The sequence below is a fragment of the Podarcis muralis genome, chromosome 5, assembly GCF_964188315.1.
Source record: "Podarcis muralis chromosome 5, rPodMur119.hap1.1, whole genome shotgun sequence".
Classification (NCBI taxonomy): Eukaryota; Metazoa; Chordata; class Lepidosauria; order Squamata; family Lacertidae; genus Podarcis; species Podarcis muralis.
The window spans coordinates 92,343,015-92,367,470 of NC_135659.1; the positions used below are offsets into that span (position 1 = coordinate 92,343,015).

Genomic DNA, 24,456 nt, shown 5'->3' on the forward strand with positions numbered 1-24,456 from the left:
GATGGTTTGGGCAGAGTTTCTTTGAAGGGCCGTGCAAACTGAGGTTACCTGGGGGAGCTGCTTCGCCACTTCTTGAGGGCTTCCAAGTGGCAGACTGAAGTGCTTGCTTGGTATGTATACATTGCTGATTTAGAATAAAATCTTTAATCTTCTCACTCACTCGTATATTTTCTATTGCTTCTGAATCTCATTTTAAGAGTTTTAGGTAGGTAGCCATGTTGGTCTGACACAGTCGAAATAAATAAAAAATTGTCCAGTAGCACCTTAGAGACCAACTAAGTTTGTTCTGGGTATAATCTTTCATGTGCATGCACACTTCTTCAGGTGCTACTGGGCATTTTATTTATTTGTTTCATTTTAAAAGAACCACCTTGCCTTTGGCAAGACAGACCTCAGTGTCCAGGCTGAACAATGGCAGTGGAGATACTCTTTCAGGTCTACAGGGTCTCTATGAACAGCTTGAGTCCAAAATGACTCCCAGGCTGTACACCTGATCCTTTAGGGGCACAGTTACCCCATTCAGGACCAGGGAGTCCTCCAGACCTGCCCGGCCCACCCCCATCTTCCCAGAAACAGTACTTCTGTCTGTATAACATAACATTTTCAACAATCATTTAACATAATTTCATATCATACAATTTTTTGACTTCCATCAATCACATCTGAAAATTTTCCAATCTTTTTCACTTAATTTACATTTCTTAATTTCACTATTACTTTTAATTATCTTAACTAATAACTCTCTTCATAACCTTCCTTGCAATATTTCATATGGTCCTCCTTACAAAACTTCTTGTAATCCTACTAGGGTAATCTGTTGATTACAATTGCTTTTCAAATAGTTCACATATTTATTCCAGTCCTCTGAGAATCTCTGGTCCCACAGGTTTCCTGGCATCTTATCTAATTCTGCATAGTCCATTAATTTCGTCTGCCATTCTTCTTTCGGCGGCAATTCTTCTTGTTTCCATTTAATAAAAAATAAAAAATAACAATACAAAAATGTGCATATGTGTCTTGCCAAAGGCAAGGTGGTTCTTTTAAAATGAGATTCAGAAGCAAAACAAAGTACACAAGTGAGTGAGAAGATTAAAGATTTTTAAAGAACAGCGAGCAATGTGTACACGCTATGCAAGCACTGCAACCTGCCACTTGGAAGCCCTCAAGAAGCGGCGAAGTGGCTCCCCCAGGTAGCCTCAGTTTGCATTACCCTGCAGCCAATCAGACCGTGCATGAGCTTCAAAGAAACTCTGTCCAAACCATCCAATTTTATAGATAGCCGGTGTGGCTTGCCAGACTGGCTCCGTGCAGGACCTACCCTCCCAATGCCTCACTTTCTCATAACAATGTGCAACATCAAAGAAGGTACCCAGGATTATCCTCCACAACTGATTAAGGCAGCTGTGTGTGGGACTTCACTTCCTCCCAATATTCTCAGGACATTAAAGACTGTTCTCCCACCATCAAAAAACTTAACAAGAGCGAGGGAGGGAGAAGGAACAGAGGCAGGAAGGGTAACCATGTCAGATCACTAACTCCTTGATACATTTTTATCTTCCAGATGCAAAAACAAAAGCTATCACCTCTGTGCTGTGTGGGTGCTTGGGACTCAACAGTCAACAGACTCAACAGGAAGCCTCTGATTAGCGGCGGGGGGGGGGGGGGGGGGCTCAATTACCAATGGAACACACTTGGCAGGGAGCAGAACATGTTCAGCTTCCAAGGCAAAGTTCACAAACCAAAACCCTACTTTCGGGTTTGCAGCGTTCTTATTCCAAGTTGTTCATAAACTAAGCTGTTCTTAAACCAAGGTTGTTGCTGTTCTTGTTTAGTCGTTTAGTCGTGTCCGACTCTTTGTGACCCCATGGACCAGAGCACGCCAGGCACTCCTGTCTTCCACTGCCTGGTCAAACTCACACTTGTAGCTTCAAGAACACTGTCCAACCATCTCGTCCTCTGTCGTCCCCTTCTCCTTGTGCCCTCCATCTCTTCCAACATCAGGGTCTTTTCCAGGGAGTCTTCTCTTCTCATGAGGTGGCCAAAAGTTTATTCGAATGTAAATCACGGCTATAGGGCTTTACAGCTGCCACACTTGGGCCAGTCCGACCATATGTCTCTGTTCCTGGTACCAGCATATATCCCACTCAGGAAACGGGCTCCCACAATATTAAAATCTGTTAAAATCTGGCCTGAAGGTGCTATTCACCAGCTGCAGGACTGTTTTGAGAGAACCAATTGGGATATTTTCGATCGTTCAGACCTGGAGGAGCACACGGCGGCAGTTCTGTGCTATATCAATCACTGCACAGACACTGTCACAGTAAATAAATCCATCCGGTTTTACCCCAATCAGAAACCCTGGATGAATAGAGAGGTCCAGTGCCTGTTGCGGGAAAGGAACAGGGCTTTCAGGTCAGGCGAGGTGCAGCTTTACAGTGTGGCAAGAGCAAACTTGAAGAGGGGTATTCGACGGGCAAAATTGGATTATAGGCTGAGGATTGAGGATAATTTAAGGAGCAACAACACAAGACAGATGTGGCAGGGGATTCAGCATATTACCAACTACAAACCTAACCTTGGTGCTGTCGACGGTGACCCTTTGCTGGCGGAGGAGCTTAACCTCTTCTTTGCTCGCTTCGAGAAGGAGCCACCTGAGACGCCGGTATTACAGCCACCAGCCCATAGGGGCCCCTCATTCACGGTAGAGGAGCATGAGGTGAGACAGGTATTGAGGATGGCGAATCCGAGGAAGGCGGCTGGACCTGATGGCATCACTGGAAAGGTGTTGAAGGGCTGTGCGGATCAGCTGGCGAGGGTCTTTACTAAGATCTTCAATAAGTCCTTACACCAGTCTATTGTCCCACCCTGCCTGAAGTTGTCAACTATTGTCCCTCTGCCTAAAAAATCCACAATCAGTAGTTTGAATGACTACAGACCAGTTGCACTGACTCCAATCATCATGAAGTGTTTTGAGAAACTGGTGCGCCGTCACATTATTTCCTGTCTTCCATCAACTTTTGACAACTACCAGTTTGCATACAGGGCAAATAGATCCACAGAAGACGCTATCACCACCACTCTCCATGCTGCTCTGTCCCATCTGGAGCAGCCGGGGAGTTATGTGAGGCTGCTGTTTGTGGATTTTAGCTCTGCTTTTAACACTATCCTCCCCCATAGACTGGTGTCCAAGCTAGAGGCGATTGGACTCTCCAACTCCACCTGTCTCTGGGTTTTGGATTTTTTGTCAGAACGTTCTCAGAGGGTTAGAGTAGGGTCACATATGTCCACAGCCCTTAGCCTTAACACCGGCTCACCACAGGGTTGTGTGTTGAGTCCCCTGCTCTATGCTCTCTATACGTATGACTGTACAGCCATCTATTCCAGCAACAAAATCATCAAGTTTGCTGATGACACTACGGTGGTAGGGCTCATTTCAGGAGGGGATGAGTCCGCCTATCGGGACGAGGTGGAGCGGCTCTGTGTTTGGTGTGGAGAGAACAATCTGGCTCTTAATACGGCTAAGACCAAGGAATTGGTGGTGGATTACAGGAAAAAAAAGGCGGACATTCAGCCCTTGTATATCAACGGGGAACGGGTGGAGAGGGTGGCGGAATTCAGGTTTTTGGGAGTATCGATCAGGGCATGACTTGGAGCGCAAATACCACCGCTCTGGTGAAGAAGGCCCAGCAGAAAATTTATTTCCTCAGACTTTTAAAGAAGAACAATCTGAGTGAGAGACTGCTGGTGTCCTTCTACCGAGGCTCCATAGAGAGCATTCTTACATACTGTATTTGTGCTTGGTTCTCCAGTTGTACAGCTAGGGAGAGGAAGGTGCTCCAGAAGGTCATAACCACAGCCCAAAGGATTATTGGTCATCCTCTCCCATCTTTGGAAGAACTGTACGGTTCCCGTTGTCTTAGGAAAGCAAACAACATCCTGCAGGATTCATCTCACCCGGGACACAGTCTGTTTGCACTACTGCCTTCTGGCAGGAGATATAGAAACATCAAGTCAAGGACAAATAGACTGAAAAACAGTTTCTATCCAAGAGCTGTGGCCTTTTTGAATGCTGTAACTCGATAGTGTGACCTGGGAGTTTGATGGGTGTTGGTGTGGGTGTGGCTGGAATGTGGTTTGTTTGGTTGTTGTTGTTGTTTTGCTTTTGTTGTTTTTAAGGGATGGCATCCAATTTCGTTGCACTTGTGCAATGTTGCACTTGTGTAATGACAATAAAGAATCTATTCTATTCTATTCAAAGTATTGGAGCCTCAGCTTCAGGATCTGTCCTTCCAGTGAGCACTCAGGGCTGATTTCCTTCAGAATGGATAGGTTTGATCTTCTTGCAGTCCACGGGACTCTCAAGAGTCTCCTCCAGCACCATAATTCAAAAGCATCAATTCTTCGGCGATCAGCCTTCTTTATGGTCCAGCTCTCACTTCCATACATCACTACTGTATAAATATGAACCATGATTTACATCTTGACCAGTAGGTGGCAGTCACAACAGAGCTTCTACCTATCTATTCTATCTGCAGAAGTGTGCATGCACACGAAAGCTTGTACCAGAACAAACTTAGTTGGTCCAAGGTTCTACTGGACAATTTTTTATTTATTTCAACAGAGCTTTATGCTACTAAAGAGCAGGAAAAAAGATGAGAAGCATTTATTAATTGTAAAAGGGTGTTTTGACGGTGCCTGGTGATGATAAGACAAACCTGTCCTGTGTGGAAGGGGAAGCATCTAGGCAGCTATTTCCCCAGATGTTGAGCATGGACATTTTTTTTAAAAAAAAAATTACTCACATGGAAAGCCTGGATCTATGGTTATCCTATGCTTAATAGCCCGAGAGCAAGTGCCAGTGAAATCAATGACACTTCTGAGTAGACATAAGCTTGCACTGTAATTGCAATTCTCTTTCCCCCAAAAAAGGTACAAATTCTCAAGTTTGATTCTTGTATCCTTCTGAGCATCAGGCAGATGGAGGCTTTGGGGTGGAAACTGACAGCATGTTGCATCTCCATTCCTATCACAACAGGTGGGTGGGGTGCCACATTGGCTTTGTGGTTTTTGTGCAATCTGGAGACACTCTTCTTTAGGTTTCTGCCGAGTCTGCTCCCCTGCCAAACAGCTCTTACCGTTAGAAAGTTTCACAACCTGTTTTTATGCATGTCAGGCCAAAATGTGACACGCCCACTCAGTTCAGAACTGCCTGTTAGTGTATTTGCACAGGGGGGAAAAGGCTAGGAAGCATTTGTAAACAAACACAATTATCAAATTATGTCTCGCTCTTTCTTTGTGTATGTATTATTTTTGTGTGGAGGGGTTTTAAACAGAGGTTGAGTGGCCACCTGTTGTGTATGACCTATCTGAGATTCCTGCATTGGATGGGGTTGGACTAGATCTCTTCCAACTCTATAATTCTATGACATAGCTGTCAACTTACAGATTTGAAAATAAGCGACCAGCAGCCAAAATAAGGGATTTTGCTTTGCTTATACAGAAATCCACCACTGATGGAGCCATGCTGCTTTGGCTGTGACTGACTGTGTTTTGCAGGGGGTTGGACTAGATGATCCTAAGGGTCCCCAACTCCCACCAAAGAAGAGTGGCAGACAAAACTGATGAACTGATGACAAAACTGATGAAGAGTTACATACATGGGTAGGATTTTCAGAAAACTTGTAGTAAAATTCGAACTATGGATGGACAAAAGATTTATAAAAATAGAGTTATGAAAGGGATGCAGAGGGGGAAATCACTACATTAAGATGCTGCACTGGTTGGAGGGGATGCTAAGCAGCACGTCGGGGTTGCCATTGTCCTGGCGCAAGGAGTTCCATCGGCCCTTTCCCACCCGAGAGAGAGGAAGGGAAGGAAAGAGACTCTCGCCCATGCCATCCACGAGCCTGGCATGAGGCAGTTGTGCCACCACCGCTGAAGCGCCACTCTTCTGCGTCCCTCCCCATCTCCTCCTCTTCCTCCTCCTCCTCCTTCAGGCCGCCTCCTCAGCCGCCGCTGCCGCCTCCAGCTTTCCCTGGCAGTGTGGCGGAAGTCTCGCAAGAGATGAGCTGCCTGCCCACCCGCCGCCACCCGTCTCCTCACGACGCACCTCTGAAGGGGGAAAGGGAGAGACGGAGACATGGCAGCTCGTGCACGCGCACTCTCGTGCGGCAGAGGACCCCGAGCAACTGCTTCCCTCCCAAGCTGGGCAAGCGTGAAACCTGGGAAATTTAAGGGACATCATCAATAAGGGACAGCAGCTGGACACGGTGCTGGAATAAGGGAGTTTCCCACCAAATAAGGGACGGTTGACAGCTATGTTCTATGATTCTGTAATTTGGAAATCCTCAACCTTCAATGCACTTTTCCCTTTTCCCTCCACTTGGTGGAGTAGTGAAATTTACAAACAAACAAAAAAGTCTAATTTTTGGCTTAACTTCAATAACCATTTGGCCAGCGGCATCTTAAGGGGTTCCCTGTGAGGAGCCAATGCAAAGCAGCTTTCTTTCCTTTCCTCTTTTTTTCTTCTTTTCTTTTTTCTTTTTTGTATCCCAGGCTGAAAACCTGGCACACGACCCAAACCTGGCAAGGACTTTCAACAGGTGCTAGTAATGAATGTGGGACTGCTTTACACACACACACACACCCCCGGGCAGATTATGCAGGTATTTGGTTAAGCCAGACCAATTTTACGAGCCACCAGCACAGGAAATGGAATGTGCAAGGCAGAACACACAAGCATTATAAAGAAGGGAAACTGCTGACTTCGGCATACCCGGACTCGCACGGCAAAACATTTTTTGATTTTATATGCAAGGCTTAACACACATCATCGTGGCTCAGCTGGGAATGAACAGAGCAACCTAATTTGGGGCTGGGTCACCTTTTGAACATGCTCATAAATAAGTCCCTTCCATCCCTTTTATATACAGTGGTACCTCGGGTTACAGACGCTTCTGGTTACAGATGCTTCAGGTTACAGACTCCGCTAACCCAGAAATAGTACCTCGGGTTAAGAACTTTGCTTCAGGATGAGAACAGAAATCGCACTGCGGCAGCAGCAGTGGGAGGCCCCATTAGCTAAAGTGGTACCTCAATTTAAGAACAGTTTCAGGTTAAGAACAGACCTCCAGAACGAATTACGGTAAGTTCTTAACCCAAGGTACCACTATATTAATCTCCATCCCTTTATGATGGACATGGGGAATGGGATCGTAACAGCAGAGCAGGTCCTTATCTCCCTCCCTGCCAATCGCCTGATGTCACAACGAACCCTCAGATCATCTCTCCCATGCAGACAATCTTGTGTGAGATTATGCATTTGTTAGGTTTGGCTGCTATCCTTGCTAATTAGCATGAGAAGGGACTGACACCACAGAGCTGTACTGCTGATAGGCAGTTACTCAGACCATAGAAATACAGTTGGTAGAGAGGGCTCTGTACAATGTCATTTCCCCTCCTTTCCTAGAGAGGAAGGAGTGTATAGTACTTCTTCTTCCTCTGTCACCCTTCCTTTGGCCAGCCGTGGGGGCAGGTGTGCCCTGTGTCTGCTCCAACTCAGGCAAATATCTGAAGCTGGTTATAATGTAAATGTAAGTATTTTACAGTGGTACCTCGGGTTACATATGCTCCAGGTTACAGGCGCTTCAGGTTACAGACTCCGCTAACCTGGAAGTAGTACCTCGGGTTAAGAACTTTGCTTCAGGTTGAGAACAGAAATCGTGCTTCGGCAGCGGGAGGCCCCATTAGCTGAAGTGGTGCCTCAGGTTAAGAACAGTTTCAGATTAAGAACAGACCTCCGGAACGAATTACCGTATTTTTCCCTCTATAAGACGCACTTTTCCCCTCCTAAAAAGTAAGGGGAAATGTTTGTGCGTCTTATGGAGTGAATGCAGGCGGGAGGCTCTGCTCAGCGCTCCCTTTAAAGAGCTGCGTGGGGCCGCCCTTCTCCCTCCTCAGGAAAAAGCCCCCAAGAGCCGCACACACACTCTGCGCGCTCTTTAAAGGGAGCACAGCTCTTGGGGGAGCCTTAGCCGCACGCAGCCTCTCCCGGGCAAGGGGAGCCTTAATGCCTCTGCCTGGGAGATGCTGCGCACAGCTATCCCATAAGCCAGGACAGCAAGCGGGATTGCTGTGCAGCGATCCCACTGGGTGTCCTGGCTTCTGGGATTCAGAATTTTTTTTCTTGTTTTCCTCTTCCAAAAACTAGGTGCGTCCTTATGGTCTGGTGCGTCTTATAGAGCAAAAAATATGGTAAGTTCTTAACCCGAGGTACCACTGTACCTGCATAGTTTTTACTGTCTGCGCCCCAGGAAGGTCACTTCAGTGCTGTGAACACAGCAGTTTGACTTCACCCCCGGAGACACACTCTCTCGAGATACGCAGGTGCCAACCACAGCATGCTTGGTTTTTATATTCTGGCGATGGGCGTGGAGGGGCACTCTATTGTAATACCATAATGGTTGGTTAGACTGCACTACCCAAAGCTATATCCTTTACACAGAGGTGGAGCTAGCTGCTCCGGCACCCATGCTGGGGCTAGCATCCCTGGAGGAGCACTGCCCATGGCGAACGTCCCAAGGGGGCGGGGTGGTGATGTCAACCCCCCCCCGGGGATAGCACCCAGGGCGGACTGCACCCACTGCACCTCCCTTCCTCCCCCAGTGCCTTTGCCTGTGGTTTGCGACTCCCCCTCCACCAAGGTGGCATTTGCTTCTCCAGCAAGCATCCTTGCTCTTATTGCAAAGTGAACCAAACTGAAGCATAGAGCAGAAGACTCTTCATCTCAGGGTTGGGAGTTTGAGCCCCATGTTGGGCAAAGATTCCTGCATTGCCGAGGGAAGAATACATTTGGGTTGTTAATAATAATAATAATAATAATAATAATAATAATAATAATAATATATTTATACCCCGCCCATCTGGGCGGCTTCCAACAAAATATTAAAATACAATAGTCCTTCAGATATTAAAAGCTTCCCTAAACAGGGCTGCCTTATTTCATAAAGTGAAAATCCGGACACAAAAGTTGCTGAGCTTTTGTTTTATGTTTTTTTGCAAGATCGTGAAAAGGTACGGCATCCCAAGACTAGATGACCTAGATGACTAGATCACTAGATGACCCTTGAGGTCCCTTCCAAGTCTACAATTCTATAAAGTAAAAAAAAAAAAAAGGTCAGGGACCCCTGAACAGTTAAGTCCAGTCAAAGGCGACTATGGGGTTGTGGCGCTCATCCCGTTTCAGGCCAAGCAAGGGAGCCAGTGTTTGTCCACGGACAGCTTTCCGGGTCATATGGCTAACAGGACTAAACCACTTCTGGTGCAACGGAACACCATGACGGAAAGCAGAGCACATGGAAGTGCTATTTACCTTCCTGCCACAGTGAGCAGTACCTATTTATCTACTTGCACTGGTGTGCTTTCAAACTGCTAGGTTGGAAGGAGCGGGGACAGAGCAATGGGAGCTCACCATTGCGGGGATTCGAACTGCCAACCTTCCGATTGACAAACCCAAGAGGCTCAGTGGTTTAGACCACAGCACCGCCCTTAAGCCAAAAGAACTGAGTGAGTCCTAAAAACCTCTCACAGGTATCAAAGGAAAGGACATACGTTGTGTAAGCATGATTTTTTTAAAGAGAGAGAGAGAGAGAGAGAGAGAGAGAGAGCGCGCAAATATTGGAACGGAGTGTCTTTGCGAGCTCTTGAGCTGGCAGCCTGCCAACCAGCATTCACGCAGCATTATAAAGGAGGAGCTGCTGTAGTCGTGATTAACAAAGGATAAGGAGTAACTATTCTTCCCAAAGTTGCCTCGCACACACCCCCTTTCATTGCCAGCACAGAAAACATATGGCAATTGTGCTAATGGAGGCTGCTTTCTTCTCTGCTAGTGATAAATGAAGAGCGATTTCCTCAAGTCAACGCTCTACTTTCTCTTTCTTTCTTTCCTTTTTCATTTTAGACAAAAAAATTGGCAATGGGTCCTTTTTCTGGACCTTGGCATGATAACACTTGCATCACCCTCCCCCTATCAGCCTGGAATAGATGAAGGCAGCTGCAGAGTTGCCCTCTGTGGATGCCCTTGGGCGCAGTTCAGTTTTCTTATTGGCTAGGACAGGAAATTATCTATTTTGCACCCCCACCCCCCAATATGTTACAGACACGTAAGCCCATGTATGCACATTGGGCGGGAGAAGGAAAATATGCATTCACAAAGATGTAAAATGTGCATAGAAACTGGAGAGGGGATGATAGAAGCATATACTATGGAGGCAAAAAATATTGCTAAAGTAGCGGTATACTCCCACAAGAGATTAAAAAGCCAAATACAGTGGTACCTCGGGTTACATACACTTCAGGTAACATACACTTCAGGTTACAGACTCCGCTAACCCAGAAATAGTACCTCAGGTTAAGAACTTTGCTTCAGGATGAGAACAGAAATTGCATGGTGGCGATGCGGTGGGGGTGGGAGGCACCATTAGCTAAAGTGGTGTCTCAGGTTAAGAACAGTTTCAGGTTAAGAACGGACCTCCGGAATGAATTAAGTACTTAACCCGAGGTACCACTGTAGTGGCGAGCATGAGTTTAGTCTGCAACAAAATGTAGCAGCGTGGAATGATCTTGTCAGGGTTCCAGTCAACCATGTCCTTTAAGGATACTCGGTTCCATTATTCCTCTCACCTGGCTATTCATCCCACCCAGTATTCCATGTCCAGAGCCTGCTTATTCCTCATTGGGCTGTTTGGGGTTGTGTCTCCCACTCTAGTCCTTAGGGTCTTCCCCCCTAATGATCGTTTTGAAGTTTTGCAAAGTAATAATAATAATTTATTATTTATACCCCGCCCATCTGGCTGAGTTTCCCCAGCCACTCTGGGTGGCTTCCAATCAAGTGTTAAAAACAATACAGCATTATTCCTCCTAGCACACCGATAGCTCCCGCTTGTGTTGGCACCTCTCATGCCACAACACTGGAAAGAAAGAGAACGAGGCGGCCCAGGACACTCTAATAATTGTTAGAATTCCTGCTCCATGATTGCAGTCATGGGATTTTTGTCTATCACATGCCGGTATATGTTTTGACTCCACAGAGAAGTGACAGAGACAGGATGTTTGTGTTACTGTGTACCGTGAAGTGGGACTATTGTCCTTCGTTCTTTTTCTCTCTTTGCTGTCTGATGCTAGAGAGAGAGGGAGCCATGTTGTAAATAAAAGTAGATTAGCCAAAATGCTGAGTTGCTGAGGTCTGTTACGCAAGCTGCGAAGACTGCAGATCCCTAAGTGTGCCGGTGTCGGTTGGCATCGGTCCCTGTGATGTTCGGGCTGAAGAAAGCTTTTGAGCTCCCGAACGATCGACCAGGAGGGAGAGAACATGCCTGTCGGGCATGTGTCTCTGCCAGGTCCTACTCGAGTGTAGGCCAAGTTCCTGACAATAATGACTAAAATAGTCCAAATCTGGAGAAATGCAAATTAAATGTGGGGTGCAAAATGTACCACGTGATTTCAGACCTCAGCTGAGAACAAGCCACACCACACAGGCTCAAGACAGGAATGTATCAAGGGTGCTGCTCAGTCGTTAGAAGGCTTGAGGCAACAGACCAATGTCATATGTTTGCCTCTGAGCAAAGTAGGATAGTGAGGGGTTGGGGTCTCCTATGGTGCACTCAGCTATCCTGTAAATAATGATTAAAAATTAAAAGGGGGGAGGGAAGGAGATTTGGAACCCAGCACAAAAGACCTGAGGATCAGGTCCTCTGAGCTAGCTGAAAACAACACCTTACCTTTGTTGTTGCCATCCATCTCTCTTGAGAGGCAATGGAGTGTGCCTCTGGGGGTGAAGCCAAACCATTGCATTAGCAGCTCTGAAATGACCTCTCTAGGGCAGAGGCCTGGTCTGTTTGTATGAAACTCCTGGGCCGCCCAGAATAACAATACTCCCTTCTCGACCTCACTGACGTGGTCCAAAGGAAAGCAGAGAAACACATTTGTCACCAGCTGGGCTGTTGGAGTTGCCAGAAGGAGGCGTAGAAAGCACTGTCATGGGGTCAAATACTCTGTTCCTGGGGTGACTTAAAGCCAATGAAATAACAGCCAGGGGTGGACAGTTAGAAGAAGTTTACTTTGAGGCTTAAGCGTGAACAGGTGTGTTAAAACACCAAAAGTCTGCGCACCCTGCTCATATTTATAGTTTTTCTACAAAGTTTCATGTGAACACGGCATGTTATGATTATAGATTCAGGTAGGTTGGCATCTGACGCAGTCGAAATAAATTGTTGATCTGACGCAGTCGAAATAAATTAAAAAATTTAAAAAAACTTGTCCAGTAGCACCTTAGAGACCAACTAAGTTTGTTCTAGGAATAATAATAATAATAATAATAATAATAATAATAATAATTTATCATTTATACCCCTCCCATCTGGCTGGGTTTCCCCAGACACTCTGGGCAGCTTCCAACTGAATATTAAAATACAATAATCTATTAAACATGAAAAGCTTCCCTAAACAGGGCTGCCTTCAGATGTCTTCTATAAGGTATAAGCTTTCGTGTGCATGCACACTTCTTCAGATACACTGAAACAGAGGTCACCAGACCCTTATATATAAGGGTTTGTTCTTATATACCTATACAAACTTAGTTGGTCCCTAAGGTGCTACTGGACAATTTTTTAATTTTCCTGTTGTGAATATGCATAAGCTACTTGAAGCATGGTCAACGCATATGTACATTTCATTGGTTACAGAAACACGCTGCTAGCTTCGTTAAACAATGCCACAGCAATGGGGAACTTTAAGCAAAGTCGCAACGTTAACTTGGCCCACATCAGTTCCTTTGAAGTTCATTTGTACTCTTCTGAAGGTCAGCTTATTCTCACTGCAACACACCAAATGATAAGAAAGTGAGGGGCCGAAAGATGGGTGTTATGCTAGCAAATCATAGAAAATACAGTTTCTATACCCAGATATATATATATATATATATATATATATATATATATATATATATGGGGGGGGGGGTTCAGGGAGAAATGAAAACCTGCAGTTTAAGCAACTAGGGGAGAAGGCAACTATTTAAGGTAAAGGTAAAGGTACCCCTGCCCGTACAGGCCAGTCGTGTCCGACTCTAGGGTTGTGCGCCCATCTCACTTAAGAGGCCGGGGGCCAGCGCTGTCCGGAGACACTTCCAGGTCACGTGGCCAGCGTGACGAAGCTGCTCTGGCGAGCCAGTGCAGCACACGGAAACGCCGTTTACCTTCCCGCTAGTAAGCGGTCCCTATTTATCTACTTGCACTTAGGGGTGCTTTCGAACTGCTAGGTGGGCAGGAGCTGGGACCGAAAGACGGGAGCTCACCCCGCCGCGGGGATTCGAACTGCCGACCATGCGATCAACAAGTCCTAGGCACTGAGGTTTTACCCACAGCGCCACCTGTGTCCCATAGGCAACTATTTACCTTGCCCCTATTCAAATCAGCACCATCCAACTGTCTTTTTCAAAATTTTATTTATGATTTTCAGATTTATACATTTCATTAATTTTACAACCATTTTAACATTTCAAAACTTGACTTCCTTCCCCCTCTTTCTGTGGTTCCTTAAATTATTTTTTAATATCTTCTGCATATCCAAATTAATTAGCTTATTTATTCATCTACTTTAAATATATACTCTTATCAAACTGTTGCTGAGTCTGAAGAAACACACGCAGGCGACAGAATTCATCAGTAAAAGTTTGCAGAGGTTTGAAAAGCGTAAAATGGTTGCAAAGTCCAGGAATCTTGCACGGTCCCCAGCAAAGCCTGAAAGTTAGCTGAAAAGACCTCATCCAGTGCCATAAGCAGAAACACAAATAGGCTGTACAAAAGAAAGGGAGTGAGAATACAGAGCAGCTCAGAGCAGGATATTTATCTCCTACACAGAGCGGGTTTTTTTGACCTTGAGTCGCACATGACTAAAACAACAGCTGCAGGTCTGTCCATCGAGACAGTTCCAGTGAGTTCCAGAAGGTTTGAGAATGTTCTGCCCCCAAGCACATCCCAAAGACTAGAGTTCCCAGTAAGTCCCACTATCTCCTGTGGAGGCTGGTAGATTGCGGCGAGACTCTGTCCCACTCCACCTTTGCCCAGCCCTCACCTGCCTGCCTTCTTCCTTGCAACCAGCACAGAGGATGACCCTGGCTGTGAGCTTCCTCCCCCTTCATAGTTTCCCCTTGTAGAATTCAGCAGGGAGGCAGATGGGGACAGAAATGGAACTAATTGGCTCTGCCTATCCTTGGCTCCGGCTCCCTCTAGGACTACACAGACTCCCTGTCTTTTGCCCTACCAGTCCCAATGGGCACCAATCAACGCTGTCCAGCTCTAGCTGTGCACAACAGTGAGTATATCAGAGCTTCTCAGGGCCACAGCAGATTTGAAGTAGACGATCAGCTATTAGGCTGCCCTGTGTGTGTGTTTTAACTAATTAGATAAATCACAAAGGGGCTGTTTCAGAGGTGGGGCTCCAGGAGACGGGTGTTCAGCTGCCAGGCTAGACATGAGCTTTAAGCTAGCCTTTGCATCTAGCATGCAGGGTTTTTAAAAATTAAAATTATAAATGAAGTGGGGTGGGGTGCTTGCAGGCATGGAGGGGGGGGGGGAATTTAACCCTTTCCTTCCTTGCTTTGATCCTGTGAAATATCCCTCTCCTGCAGTTGGTGTTTGCAGAGAAAGGGCTCCCACAATCCTATTTCCTCCACGTGCAAATATTTTGCTCCAGATTACAGTTTTCCAGCTCAGCACCACAGCAAGGAACAAAAGGGTTAAACTCCATGCTGCTCCATGATCCCATTAAATTTCACCCCCACCTCAAGCAAAAGCAAATTGCTTTTTTAAAAAAGAGCCAAACCTTGTGCATTAAATGCAAAGGCATATCTAACTAACATCAGTCTAATTGAGCTCTGAGTGTTTCCTGCCTTATGCTTTCCCTGCTGCAAATTGCACTCTGTTTTGCACACACACACACACACACACACACACACACACACACACACAGGACTCAAGCAGCTGTGTGTATTGAGGCAGGGGTGGAGTTACAGATGCTCTCACAGATTTTCCACCTCATCTCCAGTTTTGTCCTAAGAGGACCTCGGCTATGAACTGCAAAGCCCCCAAGTGACACATCCCACTTGCGTCACCAGGTGTCACTAAACTCACCAGGTGTCACTGAACAATGCACTATTCCCTCTGCCTCTTTTGCAACAGTAATATAATGCCTTGCAATTTTAAGGGCTACCGCCATAAACTGAGATACTATAAAGTGTGTGAAGTGCCTGAACACTGAATGAATGAATGAATGAATGAATGAATGAATGAATGAATGAATGTTTATTATTATGGCCAAACAGCCAGCACAGGTCTGAACATTCTAACATGTGAGATCACTGCTAGGTAGAGCTTCATCTATTTACTTTTTATTTTTTTTAAAAAAATGCTTAGTTTGCTCAGACTCAGGTTCCCTGAAACAGCAGCTGTGCAGATGCTTCTGGTAAGCAAAGCAGAAAGGTGACAGCTTCTATCTCCTTGTCCCCATCCCCCCCCCCATTCATACAAAGGTGAACGGGTCCTGAACATGGAAGTTTCATTTAGTTGTCATGGCAAATGCTCGTCCATTTGCTGAATTATTCCCGCAAGCAAACATGAAAAGAGGAAGGGCTGTGGCTCTGTGGGGTGGAGCAAGATGTCCTGGGTTCAATCCTCAGTTTCTTCACATAGGACTGGAGAGAGACCACTACCCAAAGCCCCAGAGAATCCATCCCTCACCATTGGGCATGCTATCTGAGGGTGATGGGAATTGGAGTCTAATACCAGATGGAAGGTCATCCCTGCTTTCTACCATGTTTCAGTGCAGACCTCTTATTTTAGCTCCAGATTGATGCTGCTCTCCTCTTCCCTACTCTCTTTTTAAAAAATAAGATGGCATTTTTGCATCCAGTGTCACATTCTATGGTATGAATTATATGTTAAGTGTGGGATGTAAACACAGGAGCAGTCAATGACAACATTCCTAGAGTGTACATGTTAGAACATGGGGAGGGATGTCAGTCCAGCAAGCAGGTAAACTTCCTGGGGACGGACTTCCTCCGCATGTGCCCAGAGGTGGGTGTGGCCTCACCTGTGCAGGTAATGACAAAAGCACAGGGCAGGCAGCCACTCTCTCTCTCTCTGCCATCTTCCTTCGATGAGGAAACATCTAAGGATGCTCTCTTGGCTCCCAGCCAAGAGAGGAGATAAGGACTATTTTGCTACAAGATAGATTCTGAATGTATGTAACCTTTTAAAGCCTGTCTACCTTCTGGGATCATATTGTGAACAGAACGTGAGTAAACTCTTTTATACTTTTATGAAGACTGTGTCGTGTCTTGTATTTTAAGAGGGAACAAAAGGGGAAATTACCAGAGTAATTATTATAGAGGTTCTAGCGAACCTGTGCACACGTTACCGTTGCAAACTTAAAGGGGAATGTCTATAAACTCTGCTGATATTTTGGGAACTTGTTAGCACAAGTTGGATAAGGATATAATTAGTAAATATATCCTCTCCTGCACCCCAGAACATTCCCACATTAAGAACATTCGCTGAGCTGGATCAGCCCCACCTAGCCAAGATTCCTGTTTCCAACGACAGACAGTCAGATAGATCCAGGAAACCCATAAGCAGAGCTAGAAAGCAAAAGCTCCCTGCCCGACACTGTTGTCCAGTTGCCCTGGAAAATAGAGGGGTTGGACTAGATGACCCTTGAGGTCCCTTCTAACTCTACAATTCTATTTTTCTACAGCCACTTCTTAGCTGTCCCTGCATTTATTCTGGCTCCTTTCGAAGTCATCTCTAGCAATAGCCTGGTTAGAGATGTGGGTCAACCCCACACTGGCTGTAAGGAACCAAACAAACTCATCATGCACATCTGGGCTGGGTATCAAATGCTAGGTACCTAACAATGGGCCCAGCAAACTCAGTGTAATGAATGCAGGATACCAGCACTGGTGACAGCAGTCACGAAATTAAAGGACGCCTACTTCTTGGGAGAAAAGCAATGACAAACCTAGACAGCATCTTAAAAAGCAGAGACATCACTTTGCCAACAAAGGTCCGTATGGTTAAAGCTATGGTTTTCCCAGTAGTGATATATGGAAGTGAGAGCTGGACCATAAAGAAGGCTGATTGCCGAAGAATTGATGCTTTTGAATTGTGGTGCTGGAGGACTCTTGAGAGTCCCATGGACTGCAAGAAGATCAGACCTATCCATTCTGAAGGAAATCAGCCCTGAGTTCTCACTGGAAGGACAGATCGTGAAGCTGAGGCTCCAATGCTTTGGCCACCTCATGAGAAGAGAAGACTCCCTGGAAAAGACCCTGATGTTGAGAAAGATGGAGGGCACAAGGAGAAGGGGATGACAGAGGACGAGATGGTTGGATAGTGTTCTCGAAGCTACCAGCATGAGTTTGACCAAACTGCGGAAGCAGTGGAAGACAGGAGTGCCTGGCGTGCTCTGGTCCACGGGGTCACAAAGAGTCGGACACGACTAAACGACTAAACGATTAAACAACAACACCAGCACCAAATCTTGCTGCAGGGTGTTCCTGCCCTGAATCTACTGTCCTTGGATGGCTTAAACTTTATTGCAGGAAGTTTCACCAGTTAATTTTGTGCCTGCTCGGAATCTACTGCCCATGCATTGCTCCGCTCCCACCTTAATCTTGTTGCAGGGAGTTCCACAAGTTCATGTTGGACATGAATCTGCTCTCCGCGCGTGGCTTGTTTCCCGCCCGCCTTCACCTCGTCTTGGCTCTGCTGATTCCTTCCCTCCTCGCCTCGCCTCTGTAAGCCCTTCCTCCCCCGGCACGCTTATTATTATCTGCAGCCACACACGTACTCTAGGAGCTGTCACTTTCGGTTCAAAGGTACGTGCCGGCTTCTTCGCCATTGGCTGGGCTAAGATAAGGCCACCACCTCAGAGGCGCCTGGGTTGGCTTGGTGAAGCATCAGTCATGCCAGGTGGGTGGGATTAAAGAGGGATTGAATGGAAGGGAGGGGAGGAAGAGAGAGATGAAGAACTGATTAAGGAAGAGAGAGGAGCAGCATCTCCGGGGTTCCCACCCCGCCAAAAACACACACACACCAAACCCGACCAGGTAGACGGGATGCGGGATGGGGAACGCAATGGGTGGTATTGAGAAATGCGCGCGGCAATTTCCGATGCTGTATATGTAATATTCTTAGTAGTGGGCTTAGAAAAAAAAATGCATGTTGCCCAGCCTGTTTTCCTGCTAGACTCCAAGAAGGACCAGAGGTGTGATCCTGATCCCTATAAACACACGCGCACCCTGTGGACTCTGCGTTTAACAAATGTCCAGTCCGAGAGGGGCAAATACGGTCGGATGAGGAGCCGTTGTTGTAGGAGTCAGAGGGAAGGCAGGCAAAGGGTGGATGAGAGAGAGGGAGAGAAAAGCGTGCATGTTTCCGATGATCGGGACCAAATCCACACGTGAGAAGTGGAATCCCCCCCACCCAGGGAAAAAAAGAGACCATGAATGAATGTGTATATGGACTGGGGAGAGGATGACTGAGGACCTCGCCAGCTTTTCCTTTGTCACGTCGTATTGTGGGCATCCGCTACTGTCTACTGATGGGGGAATTTGGGTTGTGTCTGGGGTGGGGAGAGGACATATAGATCCGTGGGGTGGGGATCTGGCGCGCGCGTCCGCCGCACATCTGCCCAGCCCAACCAAGAAGCCCTGGATTTATGATTCAGCATCAGCCGAGGAGCAGCTGTGGGCTGGCGAGGGGGGTGAGATGTCTGGTGAATAGGGGAATGAACCGGGGAAGCGACGGGGGTTTCCTCGCAAACCCAGCGATCTCCTCGGTCTTTCTTTGTGCGGCGGAACATTTCTGGCGAGGGCGAGGCGGATCAGGTGGCTGAGTTATTTTGGAACCCGGTTTGCTTGAATGGAGCTGCGACGCTTGCATTCTTCAGTGCCTTAAAAAAAAAATCTACCTTTTGACTCCCTTTTGTATTTCTCGAGGTATGAGGGCTGGTTCTGGCGCCTCAGGGAGATGCGCTCTGCACATGTTCAGAAACGCTGCCTTGTATTGCTGCTCTTTACACCTTCCAATGCGCGCGAGCGAGAGAGGGGGGGAGTCCTCCCTGACTGTGGAAGAGGGAAGGGGGCGAGATGGGCTACCAGGTATAAAATTTTAGAATTGTAGAGTTGGAAGGAACCCCGGGGGTCATCTAGTCCAACCCCTGCAATGCAGGAATCTTTCGGGCTCGAACCCACAACCTTGAGATTAAGAGTCTCATGCTTTATCGATTGAGCTATCCCAGAGTGAGGGACTATGTATGGAAAGACGGGGCTGCAAAAACAATTAAGTTTTGTTCTTGTGTTATTGTTTTTTTAAAAAAATCAGAACTAGAGAGTGTTCTGAATGGGCTTTGATTGGGAGGGTCAGAGCAATCGCGATCGTCCTCAGTTTCTTTCGAAACTGGCAAGGACACTGAGAAGGGTTGGCCCTCAGTGGAGATTAGGCAGCAGTCTAGACGTGCGTCAAAAGGGGCGCCCTCCACGAAACATTGGAAGCTGCCTTATACCGCGTTAGACCGTTGGCCCATCTTAGCTGAGTATTGTCTACACGGACTGGCAGAGGTTCTCCAGCATCTCAGGTAGGCGTCTCACCAAATCAGGGGTACCAACTTGGATAAAATATTGGGGTGGGGCAAGTAAGCCGCGCCCCGCATAATCGACCATATGACGCGGTGCATGAATGGCAGTGCCCATGAACTTTGGACGGGTCCGGCCCCCTCAAATATTTTAGAGGGGGAGACCCCTTGGCCCCTAGGAGTACAGTGGTACCTCGGGTTACATACGCTTCGGGTTACATACGCTTCAGGTTACAGACTCCGCTAACCCAGAAATATTGCTTCAGGTTAAGAGCTTTGCTTCAGGATGGGAACAGAAATTGTGCTCCAGCGGCGCGGCAGCAGCAGGAGGCCCCATTAGCTAAAGTGGTGCTTCAGGTTAAGAACAGTTTCAGGTTAAGTGCGGACCTCCGGAACGAATTAAGTACTTAACCTGAGGTACCACTGTATATTGCACCTGCTTGCAAGGCAGGCTCTCTCTCTGCCCCTGGGATAAGGCTGCGCTCCGGTAGGGCCGGAGAGGTTGGGTCTCCCCCGCGCTCAGACAATCCGGATTCACTGGGGCTGCCAGCCCACGTGGGAGCGTGGGAAGCGACACGCAGCAGCAGCAGCAGCACCCCCAACCCCCCACGGGGTGGTGTTGGTGGTGGGGTCCCTGCCTTGCCTGCCTGCCTTTGGGAGCTGCCGGTGGGAAACGCTTCGCGATGCGGGAGAGAAAGAGAGAGGGATGTGGCTGGAGGGAGGGGTTCTCGAGGGCGGGGGCCGGTTAGGGGCTTAATTGAATTGCGGCGACTCGGAGGAGGGAGGGGCGCGGGGGAGGCGCGCTCGCGGGTCTCTAGCGTCTGCCGCCCGCCCCGGGGTTATGTTCGGTCATCCACCTGTGCGCTCCGCTTCTGCGGCTGCTCGCCGACACGCACAGGAAGCCGCGGGCTGCTGCTTCCCCCGCCCTCCGCTGGTTCGGAGAAGCCGTGTAGCCGACTCTCCTCGGCCACCCATCGGCCTTGTGGAGCGACGTGGTGCTGCATATTGCAATGAAATGAAGCCCCCCCCCCCCCCGCCCGCCCCGTTTGTGGGACGTGGAGAGCCCCAGGGTGGCTGCGCTGGAGAAGTTGTGGGAACTGCAACTGGCAGCCGGAGGGCGCGTTCACACGACCCTTGTGGAGCATTTGAGGGCAACGGGCTGGTGCGCGCGCGCACACACCCCGCATGTGCGTGGGTGTGGGCCCGGCCAGAAGTGGTTGCCTGAGCCCACTGATAGGCAACTGGCAGCCTTGGAGCTAAATGCAGCCCGCAGCTGATTGATTAGTTCTTGGCCCCATTGCTCACCCTTGTGTGTTCCGATAGATAGAGCTATGCACCCTTTTTGGTCCTAGTGGGTGTCTTCACATGATTCACAAGGGAGAAAAAAGACCTGAGAACATGCCACATCATCTTGACCACAGGCAACACCCTGTTTGGGGAACTGTAATGTTTGACAGTTTGACCCACTTACGCTGGTGGCGCTGTGGGTTAAACCACAGAGCCTAGGACTTGCCAATCAGAAGGTCACGGTTTGAATCCCCGCAACGGGGTGAGCTCCTGTCACTCGGTCCCTGCTCCTGCCAGCCTTGTAGTTTGAAAGCACATCAAAGTGCAAGTAGATAAATAGGTACCTCTCCAGCGGGAAAGTAAACGGCGTTTCCGTGCGCTGCTCTGGTTCGCCAGAAGTGGCTTAGTCATGCTGTACGCCGGCTCCCTCGGCCAATAAAGCGAGATGAGCGCCGCAACCCCAGAGTCGGTCACGACTGGACCTAATGGTCAGGGGTCCCTTTACCTTTACCTAATGTTTGAAATGGTTTTAGAGTTGTATTTGAAATTGTTGTCACCCACTCTTACAATGAAGGGCAGGTAACAAGTCAAAATCGTCGTCGTCATTGTCAGCTGGGGCCTCTAAAACTAGAAGGATCCTGATTCTTTGGGAACTGGCTCTTGTGCAGCTGGGGAAGTGTTTGGATGTGCAGGGATGCAATGAACATAGACTGAACTATGAAGAAATAAACTCCGACTTCATGCCTTCTTGGAGGCCAGCTTTGCAAACTGAAGCTGGAAGGTTGCATATTTCATGGCTGCCTCGCTCTGAAATGCGAAATGCAAAAGGGGCTGCCAACTTTTTTTCCTGGCAAGGCTCCTGTGTCTTTAAATGCAGTCTTTAAATGCAGTGGAATTCCACTTTCGACAGTGGAATTTGCTGCCAAGGAGTGTGGTGGAGTCTCCTTCTTTGGAGGTCTTTAAGCAGAGGCTTGACAGCCATATGTCAGGAGTGCTCTGATGGTGTTTCCTGCTTGGCAGGGGGTTGGACTCGATGGCCCTTGTGGTCTCTTCCAACTCTATGATTCTATGATTCTATTCTATGCAAATAATAATAATAATAATAATTCTGCAGCATGTGAAGACTTCCCACATCACAAAAGTTTCATATGCCCTATTTCCCCCTGCGCTTCAGCTGTGAAAGGCTCAGGAGCCTTGCCAGACAAAATAGCTGGCGGCCCTAGCTGAGGCTAGCTTTGAAACTTCGCTTGCAGCTGAGCGACAACTAATGGAAGGCTCTTCTGCAAATTCAGCCGCGCACAAGCCCACTTAAATCAATGTGGTTAAGTGCACCTAGCAGTAGCACAGGGTTGGGTTATTCCCGACCTCGCTCGAGGGGGAGGCTTTCGTGAGATAAGTTGAACAAACAACCTAATCGCAGAGGCACTTGAGGTTTCTCATGCTCTTGTGCATCACTAATACTCATGGCTAATTGTCTGTGGGTAGGTGGGAGCTGGAGGTGACTCACGAAAGGTGTCTATTTCATTCAGATTGAAAGCGCAGAACCTTGAGTGAGGTCACTTGGTTGGGGGGAAACTGAATCACATGTGGGGAAATTCAGCTCAGGCAATAGCGAGTGGAGCATGAAGAGATGGGCAAAGCATTCCTAGTGGGTGTGGAAGGAGAATCATATATAATTTTAGAGTTGGAAGGGACCATGAGGGTCATCTAGTCCAGCCCCCTGCTTTGCAGGAATCTTTTGCCCAGCCTGGGGACGCGGGTGGCGCTGTGAGTTAAACCACAGAGCTTAGGACTTGCTGATCAGAAGGTTGGCGGTTCGAATCCCCACGATGGGGTGAGCTCCCGTTGCTCAATCCCTGCTCCTGCCAACCTAGCAGTTCAAAAGCAGGTCAAAGTGCAAGTAGATAAATAGATACCACTCCAGCGGGAAGGTAAACAGCATTTCCGTGCACTGCTCTGGTTCGCCAGAAGCGGCTTAGTCATGCTGGCCACATGACCCAGAAGCTGTACGCCGGCTCCCTTGGCCAATAAAGCGAGATGAGCGCCACAACCCCAGAGTCGGCCACGACTGGACCTAATGGTCAGGGGTCCCCTTTTTGCCCAGCTTGAGGCTAGACCCCTGAGATTAAGAGTCTCATGCTTTACTGACTGAGCTATTCCACCTCTTCACTAGCCTGCACTAGGCAGGGAGAAGACTGGGTGGTGAGTGGGTTTTCAATCTTTTTATTTTTCAGTCTTTTTATTTTTTTATACTAATGAGAGGGAGGGAAATGCCAGCTCTGAGGCTGGCATACCTTCTTTTCTTTCTGAGGACACATCAGGGGAAGTGAGTGGAGCTTTGAATCTAGTGCAGGGATAGACAACCTAAGGCCCCGGGGGCCGGATGTGCCCAATCGCCTTCTCAATCCGGCCCAGGGATGGTCTGGGATTCAGCGTGTTTTTACATGAGTAGAATGTGTGCTTTTATATAAAATCCATCTCTGGGTTATTTGTGGGGCCTGCCTGGTGTTTTTACATGCGTAGAATGTGCCCGTTTATTTAAAATGCATCTCTGGGTTATTTGTGGGGCATAGGAATTCGTTCATTTCCCCCCTTCAAATATAGTCCAGCCCACCACATGGTTTGAGGGACAGTGGACTGGCCCACGGCTGAAAAAGGTTGCTGAGCCCTGATCTAGTGGATCCAAGGCCTTTCCCCACAACAGATCCAATCCATGGAACACTGGCAGCAGTGGCAGAGCCTGTGCCTGTGGACCTCCCTCTGTGCTTGCAGAAGAGGAGATCCACACCATGCAATGGCCATGTAGCTGCCCTTTCCAGGAGCTTGGGATTACTCACATAATCATGGTGCATGAGAGGCAATGGTCATGAGGCTAATGGATGCAGTAAAAAAACCAAAACACTCTTTGTAATCTGCTAGTAATAATAATAAGTTTTTTTTTATACCCCACCCTTCCTGGTTCAAAAACCGGGCTCAGGGCAGCTAACAACAAATTTGAAACACTTAGTTATAAAAGCAGCATAAAATACAGTATAAAAACATGAATAACAATAAAATTCAAAGTTCAAAAATCAATTTAGGGGAAATCCATCTAATAAATATTGGATAATCACCAGGGCTAGCTGGCTGAATTAGTCCTACTTGGGCCAGCGAGGAGACCAGGGGAGAAATAGCTGTGGGGTCTCAGAGCGGGTAATCTTCATAAAAAGGGGAGGGGGAAGGAAGAGAAGGGAAATAAAAGATCAGGCTGAATTCAAATTAAAAGCCAGATGGAATAGCTCTGTCTTACAGGCCCGACGGAAGGATGTTAAATCCTGAAGGGCCCTAGTCTTGTGGGACAGAGCATTCCACCAGGTTGGAGCCATCACTGAAAAGGCCCTGGCTCTGGTGGAGGATATCTGACTTCCTTAGGGCCCGGGACCTCTAAACTATGGTTAATAATGGACCTTAAGGTCTTCTTCTGCAGCAAAATGAGAGATTCCC

General features: G+C 47.7%; 1 protein-coding gene across 1 annotated transcript in view; it reads left to right on the top strand.

Annotated features, from left to right (window-relative positions):
* Nucleotides 1-18,056: 18,056 nt before the first annotated feature.
* SLCO4A1 (solute carrier organic anion transporter family member 4A1) overlaps nucleotides 18,057-24,456 on the top strand; it is a 62,225-nt gene continuing 55,825 nt past the window's right edge. Inside the window, exon 1 of the mRNA XM_077929360.1 lies at nucleotides 18,057-18,160. The gene's annotated coding sequence lies outside the window, so the exon portion shown is untranslated. The remainder of the gene's footprint in view (nucleotides 18,161-24,456) is intronic.